At 55.2% G+C, this 24,388-nt stretch overlaps 1 protein-coding gene and 1 long non-coding RNA gene across 2 annotated transcripts in view; one reads left to right on the top strand and one right to left on the bottom strand.

Annotated features, from left to right (window-relative positions):
• Window positions 1–24,388, bottom strand: part of LOC138746603 (excitatory amino acid transporter 1-like) — a 69,417-nt gene that overhangs the window by 16,905 nt on the left and 28,124 nt on the right. The gene's annotated exons all lie outside the window — the stretch shown is intronic.
• LOC138746695 (uncharacterized) overlaps window positions 19,057–24,388 on the top strand; it is a 246,045-nt gene continuing 240,713 nt past the window's right edge. Inside the window, exon 1 of the long non-coding RNA XR_011347054.1 lies at window positions 19,057–19,156. This is a non-coding gene — a long non-coding RNA (uncharacterized lncRNA). The remainder of the gene's footprint in view (window positions 19,157–24,388) is intronic.

The raw sequence follows: 24,388 nt of genomic DNA, 5'->3' as shown, positions 1-24,388 counted from the left end.
CAAGGTGGTCACTGTGGGGACAGGTGGTCAAGGTGGTCACTGTGGGGACAGCAGTCACTGTGTGAACAAGGGGTCAAGGTGGTCACTATGGGGACAGGTGGTTAAGGTGGTCACTATTGGGGAAGGTTGTCAAGGTGGTCACTGTGGGGACAGGCAGTCACTGTGGGGAAAGGTAGTCACTATGGGGACATGTGGTCAAGGTGGTCACTGTGAGGACAGATGGTCACTGTGGGGACAGGTGGTCACTGTAGGGACAGGTGGTCACTGTAGGGAAAGGTGGTCACTGTGGGGACAGGTGATCACTGTGGGGACAAATGGTCACTGTAGGGAAAGTCAGTCACTGGGGGGACAGGAAGTCACTGTGGGCACAGGCAGTCACTGTGGGGACAGGCGGTCACTGTGGGGATAGGCGGTCACTGTGGGGACAAATGGTCACTGTAGGGAAAGTCAGTCACTGGGGGGACAGGAAGTCACTGTGGGCACAGGCAGTCACTGTGGGGACAGGCGGTCACTGTGGGGATAGGCGGTCACTGTGGGGAAAGTCGGTCACTGGGGGGACAGGAAGTCATTGTGGGGAAAGGGAGTCTCTGTGGGGAAAGGGAGTCACTGTGGGGAAAGGCAGTCACTGTGGGGAAAGGCAGTCACTGTGGGGAAATGTGGTCACTATGGGGACAGGTGGTCAAAGTGGTCACTGTGGGGACAGATGGTCACTGTGGGGACAGATGGTCACTGTGGGGACAGATGGTCACTGTGGGGATAGGTGGTCACTGTGGAGAAAGGCAGTCAATGTGGGGAAAGGCAGTCACTGTGGGGACAGGTGGTCACTGTGGGGACAGGCAATCACTGTGGGGATAGGTGGTCAAGGTGGTCACTGTGGGGACAGATGGTCACGGTGGGGACAGATGGTCACGGTGGGGTCAGGTGGTCACGGTGGGGTCAGGTGGTCACTGTGGGGTCAGGTGGTCAAGGTGGTCACTGTGGGGACAGGTGATCACTGTGGGAACAGTTGGTCACTGTGGGGACAGGTGGTCACTGTGGGGACAGTTGGTCACTGTGGGGACAGGTGGTCACTGTGGGGACAGGTGGCCAAGGTGATCACTGTGGGGACAGGTGGTCAAGGTGGTCTCTGTGGGGACAGACAGTCACTGTGGGGAAAGGCAGTCATGTGTGGAAAGGTGGTCAAGGTGGTCACTGTGGGGACAGGTGTTCACTGTGGGTACCGGTGGTCACTGTGGGGACCGGTGGTCACTGTGGGGACAGGTGGTCACTGTGGGGACAGGTGGTTAAGGTGGTCACTGTGGGGACAGGCAGTCACTGTGGGTACAGGCAGTCACTGTGGGGACAGGCAGTCACTGTGGGGACAGGCAGTCACTGTGGGGAAAGGGAGTCACTGTGGCGAAAGGCAGTCACTGTGGGGAAAGGCAGTCACTGTGGGGAAAGGCAGTCACTGTGGGGAAATGTGGTCACTATGGGGACAGGTGGTCAAGGTGGTCACTGTGGGGACAGATGGTCACAGTGGGGACAGATGGTCACAGTGGGGACAGATGGTCACTGTGGGGACAGGCAGTCACTGTGGGGACAGGCAGTAACTGTGGGGAAAGTCAGTCACTGTGGGGACAGATGGTCACTGTAGGGAAAGGTGGTCACTGTGGGGACAGGTGTTCACTGTGGGGACAGATGGTCACTGTGGGGACAGATGGTCACTGTAGGGAAAGGTGGTCACTGTTAGGACAGGCAATCACTGTGGGGATAGGTGGTCAAGGTGGTCACTGTGGGGACACATGGTCACGGTGGGGACAGATGGTCACTGTGGGGTCAGGTGGTCACAGTGGGGTCAGGTGGTCACTGTGGGGTCAGGTGGTCACTGTGGGGACAGGTGATCACTGTGGGAACAGGTGGTCACTGTGGGGACAGGTGGTCAAGGTGGTCACTGTGGGGACAGGTGGTCAAGGTGGTCACTGTGGGGACAGGTGATCACTGTGGGAACAGATGGTCACTGTGGGGACAGGTGGTCACTGTGGGGACAGGCAATCACTGTGGGGATAGGTGGTCAAGGTGGTCACTGTGGGGACAGGTGATCACTGTGGTGACAAATGGTCACTGTAGGGAAAGTCAGTCACTGGGGGGACAGGAAGTCACTGTGGGGACAGGTGGTCACGGGGGGGACAGGCGGTCACTGTGGGGACAGGCGGTCACTGTGGGGACAGGCGGTCACTGTGGGGACAGGCGGTCACTGGGGGGACAGGAAGTCATTGTGGGGAAAGGGAGTCTCTGTGGGGAAAGGGAGTCACTGTGGGGAAAGGCAGTCACTGTGGGGAAAGGCAGTCACTGTGGGGAAAGGCAGTCACTGTGGGGAAAAGTGGTCACTATGGGGACAGGTGGTCAAGGTGGTCACTGTGGGGACAGATGGTCACTGTGGGGACAGATGGTCTCTGTGGGGACAGATGGTCACTGTGGGGACAGATGGTCTCTGTGGGGACAGATGGTCACTGTAGGGAAAGGTGGTCACTGTGGGGACAGGTGGTCACTGTAGGGAAAGGTGGTCACTGTGGGGACAGGCAATCACTGTGGGGATAGGCAATCACTGTGGGGATAGGTGGTCAAGGTGGTCACTGTGGGGACAGATGGTCATGGTGGGGACAGATGGTCACTGTGGTGTCAGGTGGTCACTGTGGGTCAGGTGGTCACTGTGGGGACAGGTGATCACTGTGGGAACAGGTGGTCACTGTTGGGACAGGTGGTCAAGGTGGTCACTGTGGGGACAGGTGGTCAAGGTGGTCACTGTGGGGACAGGTGATCACTGTGGGAACAGGTGGTCACTGTGGGGACAGGTGGTCACTGTGGGGACAGGTGGTCAAGGTGGTCTCTGTGGGGACAGGCAGTCACTGTGGGGAAAGGCAGTCATGTGTGGAAAGGTGGTCAAGGTGGTCACTGTGGGGACAGGTGGTCACTGTGGGTACCGGTGGTCACTTTGGGGACAGGTGGTCACTGTGGGGACAGGTGGTTAAGGTGGTTACTATGGGGGAAGGTGGTCAAGGTGGTCACTGTGGGAACAGGCAGTCACTGTGGGGACAGGCAGTCACTGTGGGGACAGGCAGTCACTGTGGGGACAGGCAGTCACTGTGGGGACAGGCAGTCACTGTGGGGACAGGCAGTCACTGTGGGGACAGACAGTCACTGTGGGGAAAGGCAGACACTGTTGGGAAAGGCAGTCACTGTGGGGAAATGTGGTCACTATGGGGACAGGTGGTCAAGGTGGTCACTGTGGGGACAGATGGTCACTGTGGGGACAGATGGTCACTGTGGGGACAGGTGGTCACTGTGGGGAAAGGCAGTCAATATGGGGAAAGGCAGTCACTGTGGGGACAGGTGGTCACTGTGGGGACAGGTGGCCAAGGTGGTCACTGTGGGGACAGGCGGTCAAGGTGGTCTCTGTGGGGACAGGCAGTCACTGTGGGGAAAGGCAGTCATGTGTGGAAAGGTGGTCAAGGTGGTCACTGTGGGGACAGGTGGTCACTGTGGGTACCGGTGGTCACTGTCGGGACAGGTGGTCACTGTGGGGACAGGTGGTTAAGGTGGTCACTGTGGGGACAGGTGGTCACTGTGGGGACAGGTGGTCACTGTGGGGACAGGTGGTCACTGTGAGGACAGGTGACCAAGGTGTTCACTGTGGAGATAGGTGGTCAAGGTTGTCTCTGTGGGGACAGATAGTCACTGTGGGGACAGGCAGTCACTTTGGGGACAGATGGTCACTGTGGGGACAGCAGTCACTGTGTGAACAAGGGGTCAAGGTGGTCACTATGGGGACAGGTGGTTAAGGTGGTCACTATGGGGGAAGGTGGTCAAGGTGGTCACTGTGGGGACAGGCAGTCACTGTGGGGAAAGGTAGTCACTATGGGGACAGGTGGTCAAGTTGGTCACTGTGGGGACAGGCAGTCACTGGGGGGACAGGCAGTCACTGGGGGGACAGGCAGTCACTGGGGGGACAGGCAGTCACTGGGGGGACAGGCAGTCACTTTGGGGACAGGTGGTCAAGGTGGTCTTAGTGGGGACAGATAGTCACTGTGGGGACAGGCAGTCACTTTGGGGACAGGTGGTCAAGGTGGTCACTGTGGGGACAGATGGTCACTGGGGGGACAGGCGGTCACTGGGGGGACTGGCAGTCACTGGGGGGACAGGCAGTCACTGGGGGGACAGGCAGTCACTGGGGGGACAGGCAGTCACTGGGGGGACAGGCAGTCACTTTGGGGACAGATGGTCACTGTGGGGAAAGGTGGTCACTGTGGGAACAAGGGATCAAGGTGGTCACTGTGGGGACAGGTGGTCAAGGTGGTCACTGTGGGGACAGCAGTCACTGTGTGAACAAGGGGTCAAGGTGGTCACTATGGGGACAGGTGGTTAAGGTGGTCACTATTGGGGAAGGTTGTCAAGGTGGTCACTGTGGGGACAGGCAGTCACTGTGGGGAAAGGTAGTCACTATGGGGACATGTGGTCAAGGTGGTCACTGTGAGGACAGATGGTCACTGTGGGGACAGGTGGTCACTGTAGGGACAGGTGGTCACTGTAGGGAAAGGTGGTCACTGTGGGGACAGGTGATCACTGTGGGGACAAATGGTCACTGTAGGGAAAGTCAGTCACTGGGGGGACAGGAAGTCACTGTGGGCACAGGCAGTCACTGTGGGGACAGGCGGTCACTGTGGGGATAGGCGGTCACTGTGGGGACAAATGGTCACTGTAGGGAAAGTCAGTCACTGGGGGGACAGGAAGTCACTGTGGGCACAGGCAGTCACTGTGGGGACAGGCGGTCACTGTGGGGATAGGCGGTCACTGTGGGGAAAGTCGGTCACTGGGGGGACAGGAAGTCATTGTGGGGAAAGGGAGTCTCTGTGGGGAAAGGGAGTCACTGTGGGGAAAGGCAGTCACTGTGGGGAAAGGCAGTCACTGTGGGGAAATGTGGTCACTATGTGGACAGGTGGTCAAAGTGGTCACTGTGGGGACAGATGGTCACTGTGGGGACAGATGGTCACTGTAGGGACAGATGGTCACTGTGGGGATAGGTGGTCACTGTGGAGAAAGGCAGTCAATGTGGGGAAAGGCAGTCACTGTGGGGACAGGTGGTCACTGTGGGGACATATGGTCACTGTAGGGAAAGGTGGTCACTGTGGGAAAGGTGGTCACTGTGGGGACAGGCAATCACTGTGGGGATAGGTGGTCAAGGTGGTCACTGTGGGGACAGATGGTCACGGTGGGGACAGATGGTCACGGTGGGGTCAGGTGGTCACGGTGGGGTCAGGTGGTCACTGTGGGGTCAGGTGGTCAAGGTGGTCACTGTGGGGACAGGTGATCACTGTGGGAACAGTTGGTCACTGTGGGGACAGGTGGTCACTGTGGGGACAGTTGGTCACTGTGGGGACAGGTGGTCACTGTGGGGACAGGTGGCCAAGGTGATCACTGTGGGGACAGGTGGTCAAGGTGGTCTCTGTGGGGACAGACAGTCACTGTGGGGAAAGGCAGTCATGTGTGGAAAGGTGGTCAAGGTGGTCACTGTGGGGACAGGTGTTCACTGTGGGTACCGGTGGTCACTGTGGGGACCGGTGGTCACTGTGGGGACAGGTGGTCACTGTGGGGACAGGTGGTTAAGGTGGTCACTGTGGGGACAGGCAGTCACTGTGGGTACAGGCAGTCACTGTGGGGACAGGCAGTCACTGTGGGGACAGGCAGTCACTGTGGGGAAAGGGAGTCACTGTGGCGAAAGGCAGTCACTGTGGGGAAAGGCAGTCACTGTGGGGAAAGGCAGTCACTGTGGGGAAATGTGGTCACTATGGGGACAGGTGGTCAAGGTGGTCACTGTGGGGACAGATGGTCACAGTGGGGACAGATGGTCACAGTGGGGACAGATGGTCACTGTGGGGACAGGCAGTCACTGTGGGGACAGGCAGTAACTGTGGGGAAAGTCAGTCACTGTGGGGACAGATGGTCACTGTAGGGAAAGGTGGTCACTGTGGGGACAGGTGTTCACTGTGGGGACAGATGGTCACTGTGGGGACAGATGGTCACTGTAGGGAAAGGTGGTCACTGTTAGGACAGGCAATCACTGTGGGGATAGGTGGTCAAGGTGGTCACTGTGGGGACACATGGTCACGGTGGGGACAGATGGTCACTGTGGGGTCAGGTGGTCACAGTGGGGTCAGGTGGTCACTGTGGGGTCAGGTGGTCACTGTGGGGACAGGTGATCACTGTGGGAACAGGTGGTCACTGTGGGGACAGGTGGTCAAGGTGGTCACTGTGGGGACAGGTGGTCAAGGTGGTCACTGTGGGGACAGGTGATCACTGTGGGAACAGATGGTCACTGTGGGGACAGGTGGTCACTGTGGGGACAGGCAATCACTGTGGGGATAGGTGGTCAAGGTGGTCACTGTGGGGACAGGTGATCACTGTGGTGACAAATGGTCACTGTAGGGAAAGTCAGTCACTGGGGGGACAGGAAGTCACTGTGGGGACAGGTGGTCACGGGGGGGACAGGCGGTCACTGTGGGGACAGGCGGTCACTGTGGGGACAGGCGGTCACTGTGGGGACAGGCGGTCACTGGGGGGACAGGAAGTCATTGTGGGGAAAGGGAGTCTCTGTGGGGAAAGGGAGTCACTGTGGGGAAAGGCAGTCACTGTGGGGAAAGGCAGTCACTGTGGGGAAAGGCAGTCACTGTGGGGAAAAGTGGTCACTATGGGGACAGGTGGTCAAGGTGGTCACTGTGGGGACAGATGGTCACTGTGGGGACAGATGGTCTCTGTGGGGACAGATGGTCACTGTGGGGACAGATGGTCTCTGTGGGGACAGATGGTCACTGTAGGGAAAGGTGGTCACTGTGGGGACAGGTGGTCACTGTAGGGAAAGGTGGTCACTGTGGGGACAGGCAATCACTGTGGGGATAGGCAATCACTGTGGGGATAGGTGGTCAAGGTGGTCACTGTGGGGACAGATGGTCATGGTGGGGACAGATGGTCACTGTGGTGTCAGGTGGTCACTGTGGGTCAGGTGGTCACTGTGGGGACAGGTGATCACTGTGGGAACAGGTGGTCACTGTTGGGACAGGTGGTCAAGGTGGTCACTGTGGGGACAGGTGGTCAAGGTGGTCACTGTGGGGACAGGTGATCACTGTGGGAACAGGTGGTCACTGTGGGGACAGGTGGTCACTGTGGGGACAGGTGGTCAAGGTGGTCTCTGTGGGGACAGGCAGTCACTGTGGGGAAAGGCAGTCATGTGTGGAAAGGTGGTCAAGGTGGTCACTGTGGGGACAGGTGGTCACTGTGGGTACCGGTGGTCACTTTGGGGACAGGTGGTCACTGTGGGGACAGGTGGTTAAGGTGGTTACTATGGGGGAAGGTGGTCAAGGTGGTCACTGTGGGAACAGGCAGTCACTGTGGGGACAGGCAGTCACTGTGGGGACAGGCAGTCACTGTGGGGACAGGCAGTCACTGTGGGGACAGGCAGTCACTGTGGGGACAGGCAGTCACTGTGGGGACAGACAGTCACTGTGGGGAAAGGCAGACACTGTTGGGAAAGGCAGTCACTGTGGGGAAATGTGGTCACTATGGGGACAGGTGGTCAAGGTGGTCACTGTGGGGACAGATGGTCACTGTGGGGACAGATGGTCACTGTGGGGACAGGTGGTCACTGTGGGGAAAGGCAGTCAATATGGGGAAAGGCAGTCACTGTGGGGACAGGTGGTCACTGTGGGGACAGGTGGCCAAGGTGGTCACTGTGGGGACAGGCGGTCAAGGTGGTCTCTGTGGGGACAGGCAGTCACTGTGGGGAAAGGCAGTCATGTGTGGAAAGGTGGTCAAGGTGGTCACTGTGGGGACAGGTGGTCACTGTGGGTACCGGTGGTCACTGTCGGGACAGGTGGTCACTGTGGGGACAGGTGGTTAAGGTGGTCACTGTGGGGACAGGTGGTCACTGTGGGGACAGGTGGTCACTGTGGGGACAGGTGGTCAAGGTGGTCTCTGTGGGGACAGGCAGTCACTGTGGTGAAAGGCAGTCATGTGTGGAAAAGTGGTCAAGGTGGTCACTGTGGGGACAGGTGGTCACTGAGGGTACCGGTGATCACTGTGGGGACAGGTGGTCACTGTGGGGACAGGTGGTTAAGGTGGTCACTATTGGGGAAGGTGGTCAAGGTGGTCACTGTGGGGACAGGCAGTCACTGTGGGGACAGGCAGTCACTGTGGGGACAGGCAGTCACTGTGGGGAAAGGGAGTCACTGTGGGGAAAGGCAGTCACTGTGGGGAAAGGCAGTCACTGTGGGGAAAGGCAGTCACTGTCCGGAAATGTGGTCACTATGGGAACAGGTGGTCACTGTGGGGACAGATGTTCACTGTGGGGACAGATGGTCACTGTGGGGACAGGTGGTCACTGTGGGCAAAGGCAGTCACTGTGGGGAAAGTCAGTCACTGCGGGGACAGATGGTCACTGTAGGGAAAGGTGGTCACTGTGGGGACAGGTGGTCACTGTGGGGACAGGTGGTCACTGTGGGGACAGGTGGTCACTGTGGGGACAGATGGCCACTGTAGTGAAAGGTGGTCACTGTGGGGACAGGCAATCACTGTGGGGATAGGCAATCACTGTGGGGATAGGTCGTCAAGGTGGTCACTGTGGGGACAGATGGTCATGGTGGGGACATATGGTCACTGTGGGGTCAGGTGGTCACTGTGGGGTCAGGTGGTCACTTTGGGGTCAGGTGGTAACTGTGGGGTCAGGTGGTCACTGTGGGGTCAGGTGGTCACTGTGGGAACAGGTGGTCAAGGTGGTCACTGTGGGGACAGGTGGTCAAGGTGGTCACTGTGGGGACAGGTGATCACTGTGGGAACAGGTGGTCACTGTGGGGACAGGTGGTCAAGGTGGTCTCTGTGGGGACAGGCAGTCACTGTGGGGAAAGGCAGTCATGTGTGGAAAGGTGGTCAAGGTGGTCACTGTGGGGACAGGTGGTCACTGTGGGTACCGGTGGTCACTGTGGGGACAGGTGGTCACTGTGGGGACAGGTGGTTAAGGTGGTCACTATGGGGGAAGGTGGTCAAGGTGGTCACTATGGGGGAAGGTGGTCAAGGTGGTCACTGTGGGGACAGGCAGTCACTGTGGGGACAGGCAGTCACTGTGGGGACAGGCAGTCACTGTGGGGACAGGCAGTCACTGTGGGGAAAGGGAGTCACTGTGGGGAAAGGCAGTCACTGTGGGGAAAGGCAGTCAATGTGGGGAAATGTGGTCACTATGGGGACAGGTGGTCAAGGTGGTCACTGTGGGGACAGATGGTCACTGTGGGGACAGATGGTCACTGTGGGGACAGATGGTCACTGTGGGGACAGGTGGTCACTGTGGGGAAAGGCAGTCAATGTGGGGAAAGGCAGTCACTGTGGGGACAGGCAGTAACTGTGGGGAAAGTCAGTCACTGTGGGGACAGATGGTCACTGTAGGGAAAGGTGGTCACTGTGGGGACAGGTGTTCACTGTGGGGACAGATGGTCACTGTGGGGACAGATGGTCACTCTAGGGAAAGGTGGTCACTGTTAGGACAGGCAATCACTGTGGGGATAGGTGGTCAAGGTGGTCACTGTGGGGACACATGGTCACGGTGGGGACAGATGGTCACTGTGGGGTCAGGTGGTCACAGTGGGGTCAGGTGGTCACTGTGGGGTCAGGTGGTCACTGTGGGGACAGGTGATCACTGTGGGAACAGGTGGTCACTGTGGGGACAGGTGGTCAAGGTGGTCACTGTGGGGACAGGTGGTCAAGGTGGTCACTGTGGGGACAGGTGATCACTGTGGGAACAGATGGTCACTGTGGGGACAGGTGGTCACTGTAGGGAAAGGTGGTCACTGTGGGGACAGGCAATCACTGTGGGGATAGGTGGTCAAGGTGGTCACTGTGGGGACAGGTGATCACTGTGGGGACAAATGGTCACTGTAGGGAAAGTCAGTCACTGGGGGGACAGGAAGTCACTGTGGGGACAGGTGGTCACGGGGGGGACAGGCGGTCACTGTGGGCACAGGCGGTCACTGTGGGGACAGGCGGTCACTGTGGGGACAGGCGGTCACTGTGGGGACAGGCGGTCACTGGGGGGACAGGAAGTAATTGTGGGGAAAGGGAGTCTCTGTGGGGAAAGGGAGTCACTGTGGGGAAAGGCAGTCACTGTGGGGAAAGGCAGTCACTGTGGGGAAAAGTGGTCACTATGGGGACAGGTGGTCAAGGTGGTCACTGTGGGGACAGATGGTCACTGTGGGGACAGATGGTCTCTGTGGGGACAGATGGTCACTGTGGGGACAGATGGTCTCTGTGGGGACAGATGGTCACTGTAGGGAAAGGTGGTCACTGTGGGGACAGGTGGTCACTGTAGGGAAAGGTGGTCACTGTGGGGACAGGCAATCACTGTGGGGATAGGCAATCACTGTGGGGATAGGTGGTCAAGGTGGTCACTGTGGGGACAGATGGTCATGGTGGGGACAGATGGTCACTGTGGTGTCAGGTGGTCACTGTGGGTCAGGTGGTCACTGTGGGGACAGGTGATCACTGTGGGAACAGGTGGTCACTGTTGGGACAGGTGGTCAAGGTGGTCACTGTGGGGACAGGTGGTCAAGGTGGTCACTGTGGGGACAGGTGATCACTGTGGGAACAGGTGGTCACTGTGGGGACAGGTGGTCACTGTGGGGACAGGTGGTCAAGGTGGTCTCTGTGGGGACAGGCAGTCACTGTGGGGAAAGGCAGTCATGTGTGGAAAGGTGGTCAAGGTGGTCACTGTGGGGACAGGTGGTCACTGTGGGTACCGGTGGTCACTTTGGGGACAGGTGGTCACTGTGGGGACAGGTGGTTAAGGTGGTTACTATGGGGGAAGGTGGTCAAGGTGGTCACTGTGGGAACAGGCAGTCACTGTGGGGACAGGCAGTCACTGTGGGGACAGGCAGTCACTGTGGGGACAGGCAGTCACTGTGGGGACAGACAGTCACTGTGGGGAAAGGCAGTCACTGTTGGGAAAGGCAGTCACTGTGGGGAAATGTGGTCACTATGGGGACAGGTGGTCAAGGTGGTCACTGTGGGGACAGATGGTCACTGTGGGGACAGATGGTCACTGTGGGGACAGATGGTCACTGTGGGGACAGGTGGTCACTGTGGGGAAAGGCAGTCAATATGGGGAAAGGCGGTCACTGTGGGGACAGGTGGTCACTGTGGGGACAGGTGGCCAAGGTGGTCACTGTGGGGACAGGCGGTCAAGGTGGTCTCTGTGGGGACAGGCAGTCACTGTGGTGAAAGGCAGTCATGTGTGGAAAAGTGGTCAAGGTGGTCACTGTGGGGACAGGTGGTCACTGTGGGTACCGGTGGTCACTGTGGGGACAGGTGGTCACTGTGGGTACCGGTGGTCACTGTGGGGACAGGTGGTCACTGTGGGGACAGGTGGTTAAGGTGGTCACTATTGGGGAAGGTGGTCAAGGTGGTCACTGTGGGGACAGGCAGTCACTGTGGGGACAGGCAGTCACTGTGGGGAAAGGCAGTCATGTGTGGAAAGGTGGTCAAGTTGGTGACTGTGGGTACCGGTGGTCACTGTGGGGACCGATGGTCACTATGGGGACCGGTGGTCACTGTGGGGACAGGTGGCTAAGGTGGTCACTATGGGGGAAGGTGGTCAAGGTGGTCACTGTGGGGACAGGCAGTCACTGTGGGGACAGGCAGTCACTGTGGGGACAGGCAGTCACTGTGGGGACAGGCAGTCACTGTGGGGAAAGGGAGTCACTGTGGGGAAAGGCAGTCACTGTGGGGAAAGGCAGTCACTGTGGGGAAAGGCAGTCACTGTGGGGAAATGTGGTCAAGGTGGTCACTGTGGGGACAGATGGTCACTGTGGGGACAGATGGTCACTGTGGGGACAGATGGTCACTGTGGGGACAGGCAGTCACTGTGGGGAAAGTCAGTCACTGTGGGGACAGATGGTCACTGTAGGGAAAGGTGGACACTGTGGGGACAGGTGGTCACTGTGGGGACAGATGGTCACTGTGGGGACAGATGGACACTGTAGGGAAAGGTGGTCACTGTTAGGACAGGCAATCACTGTGGGGACAGGTGGTCATGGTGGTCTCTGTGGGGACAGATAGTCACTGTGGGGACACGTGGTCACTGTGGGGACACGTGGTCACTGTTGGGGGACAGGCAGTCACTGGGGGGACAGGCAGTCACTGGGGGGACAGGCAGTCACTGGGGGACAGGCAGTCACTGGGGGGAAAGGCAGTCACTGTGGGGAAAGTCGGTCACTGTGGGGACAGGTGGTCACTGTGGGGACAGATGGTCACTGGGGGGACAGGCGGTCACTGGGGGGACAGGCAGTCACTGGGGGGACAGGCAGTCACTGGGGGGACAGGCAGTCACTGGGGGGACAGGCAGTCACTGGGGGGACAGGCAGTCACTTTGGGGACAGGCAGTCACTTTGGGGACAGGTGGTCAAGGTGGTCTCTGTGGGGACAGATAGTCACTGTGGGGACAGGCAGTCACTTTGGGGACAGATGGTCACTGTGGGGAAAGGTGGTCACTGTGGGAACAAGGGCTCAAGGTGGTCACTATGGGGACAGGTGGTCAAGGTGGTCACTGTGGGGACAGCAGTCACTGTGTGAACACGGGGTCAAGGTGGTCACTATGGGGACAGGTGGTTAAGGTGGTCACTATGGGGGAAGGTGGTCAAGGTGGTCACTGTGGGGACAGGCAGTCACTGTGGGGAAAGGTAGTCACTATGGGGACATGTGGTCAAGGTGGTCACTGTGAGGACAGATGGTCACTGTGGGGACAGGTGGTCACTGTGGGGACAGGTGGTCACTGTGGGGACAGGTGGTCACTGTGGGGACAGGCAATCACTGTGGGGATAGGTGGTCAAGGTGGTCACTGTGGGGACAGGTGATCACTGTGGGGACAAATGGTCACTGTAGGGAAAGTCAGTCACTGGGGGGACAGGAAGTCACTGGGGGGACAGGTGGTCACTGGGGGGACAGGCGGTCACTGGGGGGACAGGCGGTCACTGGGGGCACAGGCGGTCACTGTGGGCACAGGCGGTCACTGTGGGGACAGGCTGTCACTGTGGGGACAGGCTGTCACTGTGGGGACAGGCGGTCACTGTGGGGACAGGCGGTCACTGTGGGGAAAGTCGGTCACTGGGGGACAGGAAGTCACTGTGGGGACAGGTGGTCACTGTGGGGACAGGTGGTCAAGGTGGTCACTGTGGGGACAGGTGATCACTGTGGGAACAGATGGTCACTGTGGGGACAGGTGGTCACTGTGGGGACAGGTGGTCACTGTGGGGACAGGTGGCCAAGGTGGTCACTGTGGGGACAGGTGGTCAAGGTGGTCTCTCTGGGGACAGGCAGTCACTGTGGGGAAAGGCAGTCATGTGTGGAAAGGTGGTCAAGGTGGTCACTGTGGGGACAGGTGGTCACTGTGGGGACAGGTGGTCACTGTGGGGACAGGTGGTTAAGGTGGTCACTATGGGGGAAGGTGGTCAAGGTGGTCTCTGTGGGGACAGGCAGTCACTGTGGGGACAGGCAGTCACTGTGGGGACAGGCAGTCACTGTGGGGAAGGGGAGTCACTGTGGGGAAAGGCAGTCACTGTGGGGAAAGGCGGTCACTGTGGGGAAATGTGGTCACTATGGGGACAGGTGGTCAAGGTGGTCACTGTGGGGACAGGTGGTCACTGTGGGGACAGGTGGTCACTGTGGGGAAAGTCTGTCACTGTGGGGAAAGTCAGTCACTGTGGGGACAGATGATCACTGTAGGGAAAGGTGGTCACTGTGGGGACAGGCAATCACTGTGGGGATAGATGGTCACTGTGGGGACACGTGGCCAAGGTGGTCACTGTGGGGACAGGTGGTCAAGGTGGTCTCTGTGGGGACAGATAGTCACTGTGGGGACACGTGGTCACTGTGGGGACACGTGGTCACTGTGGGGACACGTGGTCACTGGGGACAGGCAGTCACTGTGGGGACAGGCAGTCACTGTGGGGAAAGTCAGTCACTGTGGGGACAGATGGTCACTGTAGGGAAAGGTGGACACTGTGGGGACAGGTGGTCACTGTGGGGACAGATGGTCACTGTTGGGACAGATGGACACTGTAGGGAAAGGTGGTCACTGTTAGGACAGGCAATCACTGTGGGGACAGGTGGTCATGGTGGTCTCTGTGGGGACAGATAGTCACTGTGGGGACACGTGGTCACTGTGGGGACACGTGGTCACTGTTGGGGGACAGGCAGTCACTGGGGGGACAGGCAGTCACTGGGGGGACAGGCAGTCACTGGGGGACAGGCAGTCACTGGGGGGAAAGGCAGTCACTGTGGGGAAAGTCAGTCACTGTGGGGACAGGTGGTCACTGTGGGGACAGATGGTCACTGGGGGGACAGGCGGTCACTGGGGGGACAGGCAGTCACTGGGGGGACAGGCAGTCACTGGGGGGACAGGCAGTCACTTTGGGGACAGGCAGTCACTTTGGGGACAGGTGGTCAAGGTGGTCTCTGTGGGGACAGATAGTCACTGTGGGGACAGGCAGTCACTTTGGGGACAGATGGTCACTGTGGGGAAAGGTGGTCACTGTGGGAACAAGGGCTCAAGGTGGTCACTATGGGGACAGGTGGTCAAGGTGGTCACTGTGGGGACAGCAGTCACTGTGTGAACACGGGGTCAAGGTGGTCACTATGGGGACAGGTGGTTAAGGTGGTCACTATGGGGGAAGGTGGTCAAGGTGGTCACTGTGGGGACAGGCAGTCACTGTGGGGAAAGGTAGTCACTATGGGGACATGTGGTCAAGGTGGTCACTGTGAGGACAGATGGTCACTGTGGGGACAGGTGGTCACTGTGGGGACAGGTGGTCACTGTGGGGACAGGTGGTCACTGTGGGGACAGGTGGTCACTGTGGGGACAGGCAATCACTGTGGGGATAGGTGGTCAAGGTGGTCACTGTGGGGACAGGTGATCACTGTGGGGACAAATGGTCACTGTAGGGAAAGTCAGTCACTGGGGGATCAGGAAGTCACTGGGGGGACAGGTGGTCACTGGGGGGACAGGCGGTCACTGGGGGGACAGGCGGTCACTGGGGGCACAGGCGGTCACTGTGGGCACAGGCGGTCACTGTGGGGACAGGCTGTCACTGTGGGGACAGGCTGTCACTGTGGGGACAGGCGGTCACTGTGGGGACAGGCGGTCACTGTGGGGACAGGCGGTCACTGTGGGGAAAGTCGGTCACTGGGGGGACAGGAAGTCACTGTGGGGACAGGTGGTCACTGTGGGGACAGGTGGTCAAGGTGGTCACTGTGGGGACAGGTGATCACTGTGGGAACAGATGGTCACTGTGGGGACAGGTGGACACTGTGGGGACAGGTGGTCACTGTGGGGTCAGGTGGCCAAGGTGGTCACTGTGGGGACAGGTGGTCAAGGTGGTCTCTCTGGGGACAGGCAGTCACTGTGGGGACAGGTGGTCACTGTGGGGACAGGTGGTTAAGGTGGTCACTATGGGGGAAGGTGTTCAAGGTGGTCTCTGTGGGGACAGGCAGTCACTGTGGGGACAGGCAGTCACTGTGGGGACAGGCAGTCACTGTGGGGACAGGCAGTCACTGTGGGGAAAGGGAGTCACTGTGGGGAAAGGCAGTCACTGTGGGGAAAGGCGGTCACTGTGGGGAAATGTGGTCACTATGGGGACAGGTGGTCAAGGTGGTCACTGTGGGGACAGGTGGTCACTGTGGGGACAGGTGGTCACTGTGGGGAAAGTCTGTCACTGTGGGGAAAGTCAGTCACTGTGGGGACAGATGATCACTGTAGGGAAAGGTGGTCACTGTGGGGACAGTTGGTCACTGTGGGGACAGATGGTCACTGTGGGGACAGATGGTCACTGTAGGGAAAGGTGGTCACTGTGGGGACAGGCAATCACTGTGGGGATAGATGGTCACTGTGGGGACACGTGGCCAAGGTGGTCACTGTGGGGACAGGTGGTCAAGGTGGTCTCTGTGGGGACAGATAGTCACTGTGGGGACACGTGGTCACTGTGGGGACACGTGGTCATTGTGGGGACACGTGGTCACTGGGGACAGGCAGTCACTGGGGGACAGGCAGTCACTGGGGGGACAGGCAGTCACTGGGGGGACAGGCAGTCACTGGGGGGACAGGCAGTCACTGGGGGGACAGGCAGTCATTTTGGGGAAAGGTGGTCAAGGTGGTCACTGTGGGGACAGGTGGTCACTGTGTGGACAGGTGGTCACTGTGGGGACAGGTGGTCACTGTGGGGACAGGTGGTCAAGGTGGTCACTATGGGGGAAGGTGGTCAAGGTGTTCACTTGGGGACAGGCAGTCACTGTGGGGACAGGCAGTCACTGTGGGGACAGGCAGTCACTGTGGGGACAGGCAGTCACTGTGGGGAAAGGCAGTCACTGTGGGGAAAGGCAGTCACTGTGGGGAAAGGCAGTCACTGTGGGGACAGGTGGTCATGGTGGTCTCTGTGGGGACAGATAGTCACTGTGGGGACACGTGGTCACTGTGGGGACACGTGGTCACTGTGGGGGGACAGGCAGTCACTGGGGGGACAGGCAGTCACTGGGGGGACAGGCAGTCACTGGGGGGGACAGGCAGTCACTGGGGGGGACAGGCAGTCACTGGGGGGAAAGGCAGTCACTGTGGGGAAATGTGGTCACTATGGGGACAGGTGGTCAAGGTGGTCACTGTGGGGACAGATGGTCACTGTGGGGACAGATGGTCACTGTGGGGACAGATGGTCACTGTGGGGACAGATGGTCACTATGGGGAAAGGCAGTCACTGTGGGGAAAGTCAGTCACTGTGGGGACAGGTGGTCACTGTGGGGACACGCAATCACTGTGGGGATAGGTGGTCACTGGGGGGACAGGCAGTCACTTTGGGGACAGGTGGTCAAGGTGGTCTCTGTGGGGACAGATAGTCACTGTGGGGACAGGCAGTCACTTTGGGGACAGGTGGTCAAGGTGGTCACTGTGGGGATAGGTGCTCAAGGTGGTCTCTGTGGGGACAGATAGTCACTGTGGGGACAGGCAGTCACTTTGGGGACAGATGGTCACTGTGGGGAAAGATGGTCACTGTGGGAACAAGGGGTCAAGGTGGTCACTATGGGGACAGGTGGTCAAGGTGGTCACTGTGGGGACAGCAGTCACTGTGTGAACAAGGGGTCAAGGTGGTCACTATGGGGACAGGTGGTTAAGGTGGTCACTATGGTGGAAGGTGGTCAAGGTGGTCACTGTGTGGACAGGCAGTCACTGTGGGGAAAGGTAGTCACTATGGGGACAGGTGGTCAAGGTGGTCACTGTGGGGACAGATGGTCACTGTGGGGAAAGGTGGTCACTGTGGGGACAGGCAATCACTGTGGGGATAGGTGGTCAAGGTGGTCACTGTGGGGAAAGGTGATCACTGTGGGGACAGATGGTCACTGTAGGGAAAGTCAGTCATTGGGGGGACAGGAAGTCACTGGGGGGACAGGCGGTCACTGGGGGGACAGGCGGTCACTGGGGGGACAGGTGGTCACTGTGGGGACAGGCGGTCACTGTGGGGACAGGCGGTCACTGTGGGGACAGGCGGTCACTGTGGGGAAAGTCGGTCACTGGGGGGACAGGAAGTCACTGTGGGGACAGGCGGTCACTGTGAGGACAGGTGGTCACTGTGAGGACAGGTGATCACTGGGGGGACAGGAAGTCACTGGGGGGACAGGAAGTCACTGGGGGGACAGGTGGTCAAGGTGGTCACTATGGGGACAGATTGTCTCTGTGGGGACAGGTGGTCAAGGTGGTCACTGTAGGGACAGGTGGTCTCTGTTGGGACAGGTGGTCAAGGTCATCACTGCAGGAAGAAATGGTCAGACGCTGGTAAATGCGGAGGGGCATTGTTCGTCAGGGAAAGTATCCCAGTTGTGCTCAGGCCTGACAGACCAGAGGGCTCGTCTACTGAGGCCAAATGGGTGGTGCTGAGGAACAGGAAAGGTATGACCACACTCATGTGGTTGTATTATAGACCATCCAATAATCAGTGAGAATTGGAGGAGCAAATCTGTAGAGAGATAGCGGACAGTTGCAGGAAACATAAGCGTGTGATCGTCGGGGGATTTTAACTATCCACATATTGACTGGGTATCCCATCCTGTAAAAGGGCTGGACGGCTTGGAGTTTTTCATATGTGTTCAGGAAGGTTTTCTAAATCTATATATAGAGGTACCAATGAGAGAGAGAGTCCAATACTGGATCTCCTTTTAGGGAACGAGACAGGCAGAAGAATTTACTCCCAGTGGCCACCCATTTCAAATCCCCGTCCCATTCCCTCGCCGATCTGTCTGTCCATGGTCACATACACGGCCAGATTGAGACCACCCATAAACTGGAAGAAGAACACCTCATCTTCCGACTGGTGCCTTCCAACTAGATGGCATTAACATCGACCTCTCCTCCCCCACCCTCCCCCCCCCTGACTGCCCCTAAGTCTGTTTTCCTCCCTTTGTCTCTTTTACCTCAGCTCTCCATTCACAGAGCCACCCCCCCAGCCCCATCAATTTAGACATCCAGAATGATCACAGGCTCTTCAAGGCCCAAACTGAACCCCATTAACTTGCACCCCTGTAGGTTATTAATGATGGGGGGGGAAACCGGAGCCTTCGGCTAAACCCATGCAGACGCAGGGAGAGTTTACAAACTCCTGAGACAGCGCAGGATTGGAAGCCCAGTCCTGACCACTGGAGTTGGAACAGCTAGAACCAGTGCCAGGCTGTTTTATGCCCGGGGCAGGCTGAGCATGGAAGGTTACTGACTTGACATGACATTATCCTCACCAGACTAATGCACGTGCTAATAGTGTGTTAGTCAGAACCACATCATTCATGACGCAGAGATTCCGGAGCTGTTGGAATATCCCTGCAACAGCACCCCACTTAGCTCTGCACCCGAGGCAGCTGCCTAGTTCGCCTAATGGTAGTGCCGACCTTGGTAACTATGCCAACAGTGACGCCCTTGAAAGACCATAGGACAACAAGACATTCGAGCTGAAACAGCAACAACCACATATATGCATGTATTAGTTGGACTTTGTGGATCAATTTTTAGTGAAAAATTCAGGTGGTCGACTACTACGCACCTATATTACATTTGACTGTGGTAAGTGCCTACATCATCTGGTCTGTCAGTAGCTCGGATGGGTGGTGGTGGGGGGAGGGGGTGTTGCCTGGGTGAGAGATGGCAGTCGAGGCATCGGGAACTCAGATGGGTGAGTGGCTGGGGACAAAAATAGGGGGTTGATCAAAAAGAAATGGGGGAAGATCTTAATTTTTTTTTCATCATTATTCACTCAGGAAACAGGAACAGAGTCAAGGGAAGTAAGGAAAACAAGCAGTGAGGTCATGGAACCCATACAGATTATAGAGGAGGAAGTGCTTGCTGTCTTAAAGTAAATAAGGGTGGCTAAATCCCCAGGGTCTGACAAGATATTCCCTTGGACCTCAAGGGAAGCTCGTGTAGAAATTGCAGGGACTCTGGCAGAAATATCCACGGGGGAGGTGCTGGAGGAGTGGAGGGGAGCTCATATTGTTCCGTAGTTTATAAAGAACTAAGTACGAGGCTGTGGGCAGTTGGAGACTGGGTCATGTAAACCACATATCGGAACCGGGATTTAAGAGGGTCTAGAGGGCAAGAGGGGCTCCCAAAAGGCCCTGGAAGTGAGGGCTTTCTCGTCGTATGGGAGGCTTGGATCTTGGCTCAGGCTGCCGATTATTTAAATGGACTCTAGGTAACTCGGGGTGGGGGGGGAAACACTTGGTAACTCTGGGGGGGACACCCTGACTGTAAGGGGTGCCAGGCAATCCTAATGAGAACATATCTTTGTCTGCCTCATGGCAGATTGAAGGTTATTGTGTGACTTCTGTTTTATTTCATGACTCTAATAAATCATGTCTGATCTGTAAGAATTCGACAAGATTTACTAGGATGTTGCCTGGACTTCAGGAACTGAGTTACAGGGAAAGGTTAAACAGGTTAGGACTTTATTCCCTGGAGCATAGAAGAATGAGGGGAGATTTGATGGAGGTATTTAAAATGATGAGGGGGACAGACAGAGTAAACGTAGGTCGGCTTTTTCCACTAAGGGTGGGTGAGATACAAACCAGAGGACATGGGTTAAGAGTGAAAGGAGAAATGTTCAGGGGGAGCACGAGGGGGCACTTCTTCACACAGAGTGTGGTGGGAGTGTGGAACGAGCTGCCAACTGGTGAATGTGGGCTCAATTTGAACATTGAAGAGGAATTTGGGGAGGAGTCACGTGATGGAGTAGTGGCCGGACGGTGAACTCCAGCCCTCTCCAGAAAAGTCGGGAAAAACAAAGGAAAACACAAAGGCACAGAAATAAAAATTACAGAAAAGTGAGTATAAAGGTGGAAAGAAGATGGCGACAAAAAAAGAAAAATCGAAAGCAACGGTAAGAAGAGAGGAAGAGAAGACAAAGGAGGAAAAAGGTGAAGGCCTTACCTGTCCGAAGAGGCCCGCTGCGGAGAGAGAAACCCGCTCCCTCAGGTCGGTAAATAATGGACTACAAAAAATGGCTCGCAGAGCCGAGTAAAAGTGCGCGAAGTATCGCGCATGCACGATGCGAATGAAAAAAAACACACCGACGGGAGGGGGGACCAGCTGGGGAGTCGATCTCCACAGCCGGCAACGACAGCTGCAGAACACCTGCAGCAAGAAGAGACCACAGAAGACAATAGAAACAAGAAAGAAGAGAAGGAAAGGGCACCAAAGAAACAACAGATGGCCAACCCAGAGGAAGAAGAAGAGGAAGAGGAAGAAGAAGAAGAAAAGAAAGGCAAGGTAAAGGATATACTTGCTCTTATTAAAGGATACATGGAGTCATTTAAAGAATGGCAAACACAGGAATTTAAGGATTTAAGAAAAAGAATAAACAACACAGAAGAGAAAATGAATAAAATAGAGATGACCTTAACAGAAATGGGAAAGAAAATGGACAAGATGGAAGAGCGGGCAGTAGCAGCAGAAATGGAGGTAGAAGACTTAAAAAAGAAATTGGAGGAATCTAAGAACTACTAGCTCAAAAAATAGATACAATGGAAAATTATAACAGAAGAAATAACATAAAGATAGTGGGCCTTAAGGAAGATGAAGAAGGCAAGAATATGAGGGAGTTTATAAAAGAGTGGATCCCTAAGACCCTAGGATGTCCAGAACTACAGCAAGAAATGGAAATAGAAAGGGCACATAGAGCATTGGCCTCTAAACCACAACCACAACAAAAACCAATATCTATTGTAGTAAAATTCCTAAGATATACTACAAGAGAAAAGGTACTGGAGAAGACAATGGAAAAAGTAAGAGTGGGCAACAAGCCACTGGAGTATAAAGGGCAAAAAATCTTCATTTATCCAGATATAAGTTTTGAACTCCTAAAGAAGAGAAAAGAGTTCAATACAGCAAAGGCGATTTTATGGAAGAAAAGGTATAAATTTATACTAAAGCATCCAGCGGTATTGAAAATATTTATTCCAGGACAACAAAACAGACTATTCTCGGATCCAGAAGAAGCACGAAAATTTGCAGAACAATTACAAAAATAGACTGAGGGAGGAAGACGGGTAATGAGAGTCAAAATGATCACGATTGATATGTATGTGGGTAAAGACAAAAATAGACTGAGGGATGAAAACGGGTAATGAGAGTAAAAATGATCACGATTGATATGTATGTGGGTAAAGACAAAAATAGACTGAGGGATGAAGACGGGTAATGAGAGTAAAAATGATCACCATTGATATGTATGTGGGTAAAGACAAAAATAGACTGAGGGATGAAGACGGGTAATGAGAGTAAAAATGATCACGATTGATATGTATGCGGGTAAAGAGGTATAAGAGTGAATAGAGACAATGTGCATACGTGAATGTATCTGTACTTAGAGGAAAATATAGATAGTATAGACAAGAATTAATAAGGGAAGGTAATGGAATAGAGAGAATAAGGAGGGAATTAAAAGAGTGACCTTTGTGACATATGAAAAGTGAAATCTTTTCTGGGGAGGGCGGGGTGAGGGGAAATAGCGGTCACTGCAAAATCAGTTGACGCTTGCGAGTGGATTCGCAAATCCAAATGGAGAGGGGAGATGTGATTGTCCGACAAGGGATAAAGGACAACTCAGGAGGGGAAGGGGAGATTGGGGATAAATAAGATAGAAATAGGAGAATAAGGAAAATGTTGGATGTTGTAGGAATGTTGTCTTATAAAGAGTTGAAAATAAGAAAACAGAAATGGAAAAGGAGGAAAGGTAATGATGGAAAAACGGAAAGAGAAGATAAACAAAATATAAAAGGGCTACGCTGAACTATATGACTTTAAATATTAATGGAATACATAACCAAATTAAAAGGAAGAAACTACTAAATTTAAATGAATAAATGTATTCCATTAGAAAAAATAACATATAGGTTAAGAAATAATATTGAAATATTCGAACAAGTATAGGAGCCTTACATTAAATACAATAGCGAAAACCTACCGGGGACAAACATTACCTAAGTTGATGGAAGGAGAAGGAAAGAAAAGAATGGACTCAGTAGAATTTCTGGTGTATTTTTGTTGAATGACAACATTGTCTGACTGGCTTAATGCAACCTAGATTGTATACCTAAAATGGATGAGAGGGGGGGTGGGGGTGGCTTGGGAGGAGGTGGGGGGGAGAAAAAGTCACTGTATATGTGTGAAAAAGAAATAGTGTATATCATGGCTAATGTGATTTATGGTGTGAAAAATAAAAAATTTTTAAAAAAAAAGAGGAATTTGGACAGGGACATGGATGGGAGGGGGATGGAGAGCTATGGACTGGGTACAGGTCAATGCGACTAGGCAAAAAAAAGTTTAGCACAGACAAGAAGGGCCGAAGGGCATGTTTCTGTGTTGTAATGTTGTATATCTGTAGAAGCCCTTTTTTGCCAGAGCAACCTCGTGTCTTCTGTTTGCCCAAATGATTTCCTTCTTGCATTCCTGATTCTGCCCCTTGTTGCCAGCACCTGCTGTCCACCCTCCTCCTTCCCCAGGGCTCCATATTCTTTGAAAACCACAGTTCACAATCCCTGCTGGCCTTGCCTCTATTTCTGACCGGAACATGCAAACTCTGGACCTCAAAATGCCACATTTGAAAACTTCCCTGCAAATCTTGTCCATCACCCTCTCAGCCTCCTGAGTGATCTTGACTTCACCCTGCTCCAGTTCGCTGTCAGGGTCTGGAGGGAGCGGCAGCTGGATGCATTTCTCACAGTGTCACTAACCGTCAGCAAACGTGTTGCTTACCACACCGGGCAAGAGGCCACCACCCGTGCTGCCATTCCCACGGCTCATTCTGGGCAGTCAGAGAAATTCCTGACTTTATCGCACCTGCTCTTTACCTGTATCTTCGTTTATCCCCACAGCGCTGCACTCACCGCCGGCATCTGCCCCCCCACCCCCCTCAGCTCTGCTCGCCAAATCTCTGTCCCCATTCTAACACTGGGCCACTCACTTACTGCTTCTCCACAGCAGCTACCACTTCATTTTACCGGCTAAGAGTTCCCGTGCTGGTGACGTGAAGTTTATTGCCCAATTATTTCCTGGATCATCTTTTTATCCCTCTTGAACAACAGTACACTCTCCAGTTGTCTGCACCTCTCCAGTTCCTTATAATGATGTCAAGGCCCCAGCTATCACTCCACTTGCCTCTTTCAATCACCAGGTATCCACCTGAAAGCTCCTCAGAAGACCCAACTCCAACTCGCTCCTGATGTCCAAGTGCTCAAGCTGAGATCCAAACCTCTGACTCAATGAGGAAACCTTCAGCACCCTCTTAAATCCCAATTCCATTGTGGTTTACATGATCCAGTCTTCAGTCACCCACAGCCTGGTGGGAGTCCTTTATAAACCATGGAACAACGTGACTTACCCTCCACTCCTCCGGAACCTCCCCCATGAATAAGGATATTTTAAATATTTCTGCCAGTGCCCCTGTGATTTCTAAACAAGCCACCCTCAAGGTCCGAGGGAATATCTTGTCAAGCCCTGGGGATTTATCCACCCTTATTTGCTATATGATAGCAAGCACTTCCTCCTCTTTAATCTGTGTAAGTTCCATGACCTCACTGCTTGTTTTCCTTACTTTCCTCGACTCTGTGCCTGTTTCCTGAATGAATACTGATAAAAAAAAACCATTTAACCATCTCCTTTGGTTTCATACAAAGCCATCCACTCTGATCTTCAAGGGGACCCATTTTGTCCCTTACTAACCCTTTTGCTCTTAATATACCTGTAGAAACCCTTTGGATTTTCCTTCACATTGTCCGCAAAGCAACCTCATGTCTTCTT

This window comes from Narcine bancroftii, chromosome 1, assembly GCF_036971445.1.
Source record: "Narcine bancroftii isolate sNarBan1 chromosome 1, sNarBan1.hap1, whole genome shotgun sequence".
NCBI classification, from domain to species: Eukaryota; Metazoa; Chordata; class Chondrichthyes; order Torpediniformes; family Narcinidae; genus Narcine; species Narcine bancroftii.
This window is presented reverse-complemented; position numbering and strand designations above follow the sequence as displayed.